This window comes from Lycium barbarum, chromosome 10, assembly GCF_019175385.1.
Source record: "Lycium barbarum isolate Lr01 chromosome 10, ASM1917538v2, whole genome shotgun sequence".
In the NCBI taxonomy this organism is placed as follows: Eukaryota; Viridiplantae; Streptophyta; class Magnoliopsida; order Solanales; family Solanaceae; genus Lycium; species Lycium barbarum.
The window spans coordinates 76,159,547-76,168,664 of record NC_083346.1 but is presented as its reverse complement, the minus strand read 5'-3'; the positions used below and the strand labels follow the sequence as shown (position 1 = coordinate 76,168,664).

At 36.4% G+C, this 9,118-nt stretch overlaps 2 long non-coding RNA genes across 2 annotated transcripts; one reads left to right on the top strand and one right to left on the bottom strand.

The window, feature by feature from the left end:
- Positions 1 to 2,854: 2,854 nt before the first annotated feature.
- LOC132614090 (uncharacterized) lies at positions 2,855 to 4,045 on the top strand. Its single transcript, XR_009572176.1, has 2 exons — positions 2,855 to 3,303; positions 3,379 to 4,045. It is a non-coding gene; the product is annotated as an uncharacterized LOC132614090 (long non-coding RNA).
- A 200-nt stretch (positions 4,046 to 4,245) lies between these two features.
- LOC132615319 (uncharacterized) lies at positions 4,246 to 7,021 on the bottom strand. Its single transcript, XR_009572655.1, has 2 exons — positions 5,109 to 7,021; positions 4,246 to 4,995 (listed from the first exon to the last, which is right to left on the bottom strand). It is a non-coding gene; the product is annotated as an uncharacterized LOC132615319 (long non-coding RNA).
- Between the last annotated feature and the right edge of the window lie 2,097 nt (positions 7,022 to 9,118).

Below are 9,118 nucleotides of genomic sequence, written 5' to 3'. Positions count from 1 at the left end.
AAAATATTCTATTACTTTTCTAGTCATTTCTTTATTGGTAATGCAAATCCAAAGTTTTCTTGTGGGTTCTTTTTCTTACTTCTCTTTTCTCCTCTATGAAATGCAAATGTCCCTCATAGGTGGTGGAAAGTCTATCCTTCCTCTTTATATTGAGAAACCCTTTATTGGAATAGTAAATGGGCTATAATAAGAAAGTGGCCTCGCACACATTAGGATTGAGCTTCGTAGGCAAAAGCGATGAATTTAGGGCAATTTGCACGATTGCCCTTATTTGGGGGTGGTCTTTAATTTTTACCCTCAAATTGGTGGTCTATAATTTTTGACCTTCGCTAAAAATCCCTTGATTCCGGGTTTGTAACCTCGCTCAGTCAATTTTTTTTTTAAAAAAATTCGCAAGGTAGAGTTTCGATTCGCAAGGCATAAGATAAACTCTCTACCTTAAGGTAGAGATTTGCATGAAGGCAATTTTTTTTTAACTCAGTTGGAATTTTGCAAAACTCAGCCTTAAGGCCTAACTTTTGCCCGAATAGGCCTAATTTTGCCACGAAACTCTTCCTTGCGATTTTTTATTTTTTGACTGAGCAGGGGTTCGAACTCCAAACCTCATGGTATTAGGTGAAGGGAAATATTTAAAGACCAACAATTTGAGGGGAAAAAATTAAAGACCAGTGCCTTTAAAGGGCAATCCGCACAGAAAAAAAGAAAGAAGAATTTCCCCCATCCCCATCCCCCTCCCCACCCCCGGTGCGCGTGGTATATGTGATGCCCAATTCATATCTGGTTTTGCAAAATTTATTTTTTGATATTTTGGCTTACCCGAAATTGTCCAAATATATCATTGCCAGAAATTATCCAAATATATCCTTACCTTTAATATGTCCAAATCATTCCATGGAATTGATTATTCAGATTTGTAACCTATGGAATGAAGTGAACCACTGTTCAAATTTACTTATTCAGTCATTATGGTCATAACCGTTGGGCTGATTTATTCCTATTTTCTGAACAGTCATTTTTCATACCTATATATTTTGAGGTCTACCTTTGGTTAGTGACACAATACAAACACATATCTTCTCTACTTCATACGTCTTTTCCCTTGTGTTTTCTAGACAATTCTGTTTGTGCAAACTCCAAACTTGCAGCCACTAGTGCAAGTGTTTGGAAGTGTTGTGGAACCTTGGGGAGCAACCGGGCTAAACGATTTACGCCGTAGTCGATCCGAAATCGGTTTCAAGGCAGTGGCTTACCACGACGCAACAGTGATTTGATAAGTTGTTTTCTGTTTTACGTGTTATTGATCGATATTGTTCTATGATTTTACTAACACTAGTGTCATGTTTTTAATGACCAGCCACCAATGAGTCGCAAGATACTAAATATGGACAAAAGCGAAATGCCAAATTTGAAGATCAAAATCAAGAGGATTATCAAACATGAAGTTGCAAGAGGAGTATATGTTACAGTGATAATAACTGCATTTATTGGGCCAATTTTGATAGCCAATCTTCAAGTGGATGCCAGAAGAAGCTGAGTATTGAGTTCAAGAACTTTGTTAGTTAGAAAAAAGCAATTTGTAGAGTCAGATTAGAGATTTTTCAATTCACTAATTTGACTTTCAATTTTTATTATTTTAGCTCACTCTTATGAACACTTTGCAAGAGAATTGTTTGTTTGCTTACTATTGATTATAAGTAACACAATACCACAATATAATATGATTAATGGTGTATTAATTTTAAAAAAAAAATCTTAAATACGAGTTATGAAATGATTTCAATTTTTAAATTTATTTTTTTTATAAAATATTTTCTTTGGAATGAAGTTGCATAAGTCTTATCATGTTTCTTAAATGACTTGCCCCACTTTATCATTGAGGAAGTATATTACACATATTGAGTAATTGTGGCATTCCTTGGTCAGGGGCGTTACATCTCTTTTGTGAATGCATGTATTGATATTCAGGAGAATGTGGTTAACCCCTGAGCATTTCCCTCTCTCCTGCATAGCTAGAGGCCTTGTCGTCGACAATCTTCTAATCATGATGTCACAGAAACTTCATATACACTGTGAGTCATGTATTAATATTTAGATTGTTGTCAGTATATTCATGAAATCATGTATAATGTTTATGAATTTTTTTGGTTATTAAACGATTATGTATGATCTGAATTTGGAGATTTAAATTATCATGCATTGTTTAGGTCTGAGAATGAAATGAATGTTGGTCCACTCAATCATAAGTTTTAAGGACCGAGTGTCGATCGAGACATTAAATCATGCATTGTTTAAGTATGAGAATGAACTGAGTATCGATCTAGACTAAACGATCTAGAAATCATACATAATTATAAAACTCGTTTCAATTAGTTAATTTCAGACTATGAAATTTGATATTAAATCTAGACATTATGATTCTGAAATTAAGTTGATGTATAATACAATAAGCGTTTTGAAATATTAAATTTCTTAAAATTAAGTCGATGCATAAATCATAATCTATATTAGTTTATTTAATAATAAATAAAAAAAATTGGAAGTTCATACTAATTTTATTGATAATAAATGCCAAAATATAATGTGAATGTTGTTGTTAACTGAATTGCTAAAATTTTAATAAATATACTGTGATTTTTTTAATATGATTCTACTACCTTTTTGGCTGAATCTACTATGAGTTTTAAATACATCAAACGTAATTGTTGAAGGATAAGACTGTTCTCGCATGGATTCTGAATTCAACTTTTATATAATGTAGGTTTTGTTCGGTCTAGAGGTAGTTATGTCCAATTATTAGTTAGTTAGTATAAGCTTGTTACATGTAAGTATTTCATAGAAACTGGCTACATGTTAAATCACGATAGTAATATGGGAAAAGGGTTAAATATACCCCTGAACTTTGCAAAAATGTCTACATATATCCCCATTTAAAGTTTGGCTCACCTGTACCCCTACCGTTCAACCTTTGGATCATTTATACCACTGTCAATATTAAATGCCTTGCTGGCCTCCCAAAAATCATATTTTTTTTTAATTGCCACATGGAACGATTTAACCCAAATACCTAAGCCCTATTCTCATAACTCCACCATTGCTAAACCTCCTCTATCCACCATAGGTAAAGCTTCTCTCTCTACCATAGCTTGCGGGTTACCCCATTGATTCAATTTTCAAGCTCTGGTCATCTTCCACAATTCAATTTTCCCAAAAAATGAGCCAGGGTTCGAGTGCGTCTAGTGGATCGAGGATGAACTATCATTGTGGTATTGCAGCGAGGATTTTCACGGCTTTTACTCCAATAATGTATGTTATATTATGCAATTTCATGAATTTGTAATTTTTGGCCATCACTGATTTCGTGTTGATCTTTTATGCAAGGTTATAAATGTGATTTTTGGAAATGGATAGATGATCTGCTCCATCCTAGAGTTGATGATCTCATCCACGATTTGGAGGAGGAAAATGATAGTCTTGAGCTTGAAAAGAAAGCTTTGGAGACGAGAATGATTGATCTTGAAAAGTACTTGGCATCTGATATTGAAGAAAAATGTGAACATGAAGATGAAATTAGTGTTTCCAAGGGTGAGGAGGTTGTTGTCAATAATGAAGAGGTTGTTGTCGACAATGAAGTTACTGTTTATAATGAAGAGGCCGTTGTTGATAAGCCTTTGGCGGATATTGATGATGGGATGTAAAAATCTAAGGAAAAAGTGCTGAAGTTGTCGATTGTGATCGCTATGTGGTGGTGTTGTTTTGTAGGATTCATCACATCTTCGGTTATGAAATAGGGATTGCTATCATTTTCCATGTTTATTTTTCAATGTGTAACATTGGTAACCTTTAACATATATGTAAGTTCTTGATGGCTTTAGAATTCTAGTTCATATTTTGGTTGATCTGCCAATTTTCAATTTCATTATGGAAGTTGTAATCTCGTTAAGGATTGCTTTCCTTAATGCAAATGAAAATGTAAAATTTGTCATTTAGTTGTTATGAATGCAAATGAAATATTTGGAAATATCTGATTGTGGAGTTCAATTGGATATATGTGCTAAATTGTTTTAGTTTCAATTTTAATGGTAAACATCATATTTGCTAGTTTTCAGCTTCAAAATGTCCTAGTTTTCAACTGAACACCTAAAAATTGAAACATGTAATTCATTGCTGCTCAACATGTCATTCATTGCCATTCAACATAATATTTATTCACACACCTAAAAATGGAAAAACATTCAACGAAATCAGTTCAGAGCAAGCTTTAAATGCCATTCATTTAACCAACTAAAAACAGATCATTCATTGCTAGAAGACAGTTCCACAATCACAATACAACTAAAATAAACACAACCAAAAGAAGGTGTTCATTATTCCATTAAACCAAGGCATATCAAATTATACCAAACTTAATCATTAGGTGCTTAACCAAGCCAAAAAAGGTTAATATTGTTTGTAACCAAATGCAATTAACCACCAGAGGATTAAGACAAAAACTAACATAGAAAATGCTAAACAATCACAGAAAGTCATCATCAGGTGCAAGGATTCCTCTGCCCTTAACTCCCATCATTTTTAGCCTTCTCTTCTTTGATTCTATCTGCACTTGTCCAAAAGATAGTGCTTCTCTTTCTTTCCAAGTTGTCTTGACTGGAGAGTAAGGAAGATTAGTTGGAACTGAAACACCAATGTGATCTCCTGTAAACTGGATTTGTCTTGTTCCAGTTGGAACACCAGTTGGAACACTTCTTCTCTTCGGCTTCTCTCTCTTCTTAACCGAATCTGTGATTCAGTAATCACCATTGACCTTAAGGGTGGGTCTTTTTCAATGCTAACATCAGGACCACATGGTTCAAACTCTTGTGTTGCAGCTTGGACAACAGACTCTTTTGTACCAGTTCCATTCTCATCTGCATCCCCAACTATTCTTGACCGTGAACTACTATGAGTCAGTGGCCTTTTTCCCTGCCTTGAGTTTGACCAGTTCCTAGTAAACTTGGCCTATAAAAAAAAAGTTTTGTCAACAATTATGGTGCTAAACAAACTGAAAATTTGAAATTAGTAAGAACTATATAAAAAATTGAGAATTTTAAATTATAGAATAGTTAGCTTACCCTGGAACAACCCCTTGCATTATGCTATGGTCCACCACAGTTGCTATATGTCATTTGAGTGCCCTTTATGGATTGGGACCACTCACCCTTCCTCTTTATTGCCTCATCTGGTTCCCTGTTCCTCTTCATTTTAGGTCTACCAACTTGTTTCACAACAGCAGGAGGCAACATTGCATGCGAATCTTTAACCTTCCAGAACCTTTGACCGCTTACAGGCTGCATTTTATGTTTGTAGGTTAGCATGTAAGCTTCCTTATTGTTCCACCAATGGATTTTAGTTTTGTCAACAAGTTTGCAGGCTGCATCTTTTTTGCTCTAGATTGACAGTGTGTCTATCTTCACCTTCAAACACCTTATACCCTCAATCTCCATTGAATTCCACCCTATAACTATGTGTTATGGCCCTGAAGTCACTGTACAACTTCATGCAAGATGGACTAACATTATACCTTTTGCAAAACTGAAATGAATGTAATTCCAGCACTATCGTTAAGCTCCAAACACCTTTTCAGTAGCTCACAGAACCAACTCCATGTCCTGCTGGTTTCTTTGTCCATTATTGCCCATGCTAGTTATCGAAATGGTTCATAGAATCTCGTCCTAGTGCAACCAATAAGATGCCCTTAACTCTACCTTTCAAGAATGTACCATCTAGGCCAATTAGTGGCCTCAATCTAGATTTCCAGGCTTTTTTCAAAGCATTAAAGCACAAGTACATCCTCAAGAATTTCCTTTTTTCTTCTTCTAGAGCATCTTTGGAGATATTTATCACTACATCACTTCTAGGATTAGATTGTCTTCTCTTGCCCATAGGCCTCAAGCTTGTTATGGAAATCTATAAAACTACCCTCCAACTTCTCAAGAACCATAGAATTAGCCTTTTTCAATTTGGATTGGGACATATTCAATCTAAAATCAGTTTCAAGCTCTTCTATCATGTCTTTGACTTAGTACTTGGGGTTATTTTGAACCTTGTTCTTAAAGTATTTAGCTAGAGTGGCTGCATCACCTCTGTGATTCACCTAGGCCTCATCATATGTGTGTTGATTGATGAAAATTTTGATCTTGAACCCTTCACTATTACCATCTCTTGAAATCAAACACCTAAAGGGACACCCTTCCTAACAACCATACCTAGTTCTCCTAGTATCAAACTTAATTATTATCAAAACCCTTTTGTTAGCTAATGCATAATAGTTCACAACCTGCCTGCCTTCCTTCATGTCCTTAAATGACAGACCTACTTCCAACTCCTTATAGTTTTCCAACCTGTCACCTACTACCCATCCCCTTTGCTTGTTAATAGCCTCCAACTCCTCATAATCATACTCTTCACCCTCAGAAATATCCTATTCATCAGCAGAACCAAGACTGTGTTCCCAGTCTGTACCAACCTCCACATCTAATGAATAAGTTTCAGTATGGTGTGTGATATGTTGAGTAAAGACTGTCAGCTCACCCTCTAACACAACAAAGAAGTTGATGACTTTATATTGCTCACACACTAGGCTGAGGATGGCCCTAATACCATCATCCCCATCAACTATATAATAATTACCAGGGGCCCTAGTCACTAGCAATTAATTTACTTGAGAAAGCCCTAGCTTGGAAGTAAACTCATCACATACATCCTTATGATTCAGCAAATCAGGGTCAAAAGAAAGCCACGAGTACACCAACTTCTTAATGTATACCAACTCAGGTGAAAAGACCCAACTACCCCCATAATTGAACACAATATCAACTTCATCAATCATCCTTCACAATAACATAAAGGAAAAATTAAATACACAAAAAATAAGGGGACCACATCACAACAAACGTATTGAAAGCTACAAAAATGGAATAAACAATCTCCATTGAATACTAACATTATCTCGGGGCCACCCAGAAAAACTGTTACACCTCGCAGTTCGGACGTTAAGTTCCGTAGGTGTTAACTACTAAATTGTGAACACTGAAGTGATATGTGCCTATTTTATGGTTGTAAGGGTTTAAGATCATGTATGAGAAGTACCGAAAGGATTGGCGGGCAAGTGAATCAAGGAAATTAAGTTTGTCGGACTTTGGAGAAAATATGAGGAGCAATTTTGGTCCAACTTGGGGGACGAATATCTCTTAGCATATGAAGTGTTTTAAGGTGAAACAAAAGCCCAAAATGAAGTTCGTCGAGTCTAGTTTCCGATGCAACAAACCGCTAATCATTGTGTCACGACCCAGCCCCGTGGGCCGTGACTAGTGTCCTAATTGGACACCCAAACCCATTCGCTTACCAAATCGACATATCAAAGACTTATCCAAGTTTAACATACGTTATTTTTCACAGACACTGAGAACAGACGTCATCTTAAGCGGTCACCTGTAACAGAAATATCATACAAAAGCCGGCAGGCTGGCAGAATACACATCGCCCGAATATACATACATATATAAACATATGGGCCGTTTCGGCCATAATAGCAAACGGGACCGCTTAAGGCACAACTCACAGACATAATCGGACAAACACAACCCATGACCCACATATATGTCTACAGGCCTCTACAAACCATAACAGAAACATAGGACGGGACAGGGCCCCGCCGTACCCCAAATAGTCATATATACAGAAACATGTATAACAAAAGATATGTACCAAAAATATGAGCTCCGGATCAAAGGAGTACTCCAAATAGCAGAATAAGTGTCCTACACTGGCGGGTCACCAGAACGAACGTCTGTACCTGCGGGCATGAAACGCAGCCCCCGAAGAAAGGGGGTCAGTACGAAATATGTACTGAGTATGTAAAGCATGAAATACAGTAATCCAAATCAGAACTGAAATAAGGAGTATGGAAAATGGATACAAAATTAGTATATCAAAACCTGTGCTGAAAACATAAATAATGCAAATAGAAATCATGCATAGGGCTCAGGAACGTGGTCGCCACTCCGACGCTGGCGCCACAACACATCATACTCCAGAAGGTTTCAAATCTCCGTACAATCCCTGAACATATCGTGTCATCAAAACATATCACAACGTCAGAACATATCATATGCCATATCACATCATAATGCCGTATATAAGCGGTACCCGGCCCTATGGCGAGGAGCTCGGGAACCATAACACATCATACTACCGAATATATCATAGTGCGCACGATCACAAAACCGGCCCGGGATCCGGCGAACGATGTAATAGTAGTATGCACGAGCGGAGTAGTGAGAAAACCATATCCATATAAATAAATAAATTTCAAAACTCGATGGACAAATATATTTACGACATCCGAAGGCTCAGAAATCAGTTTCGGGTCAATCGGAATTAGTATACGAAAGTTACGAACTTTTGAAGTACAGAATTTCTAAAAACGTTTCAGAAGCTCTTTTCTTTTGAAAAAAAATCAAGTAACCATCATACTATGGAACTTCCAACTATTGCTATAAAGCAAATCAAATCGAGCCTTTAGAATCATATGTACGTATCAAATATATATCCAAGACTTTAGCCATATCAAATATTTTTCGAACAACATTCGGAAACATATCAACTAGAATCTTCGAACATCATAAATGCGTATCAAACCATATGGAATAGCTTATGGAGGTCAAAGACATCGGCCATCCTAGTGGCTCTAAGAATAGAATTTTCTTTAGAAGCATACATATATGTCATTTGTTCATTTCATAAAGGTCATGCCAAAAGAAAGAAAGGTAGGCTTTACATACCTCGATCGCTTGCTAACCAAATCCCGACTCAAGTCTCGGGCTCCCCAATATCTACAATAACGTTATCAATTACCAAACATTAGCTACAAAGTACTTAGAAATTCAATTCTAACTAGTACTTGTCTACAGAAATTTCGGCAGCATCTCCCCTGTAAATTCAACATCCCCGAGAATTTAACTCGGCCAAATTCATCAACAACTATACCAACAATACCAACAACCATACTAATAACATCAAGAATCAATTTAAATTGCATTCTAACATTAGCAACCTTCTTCTCTACGTAGCTTATCACATT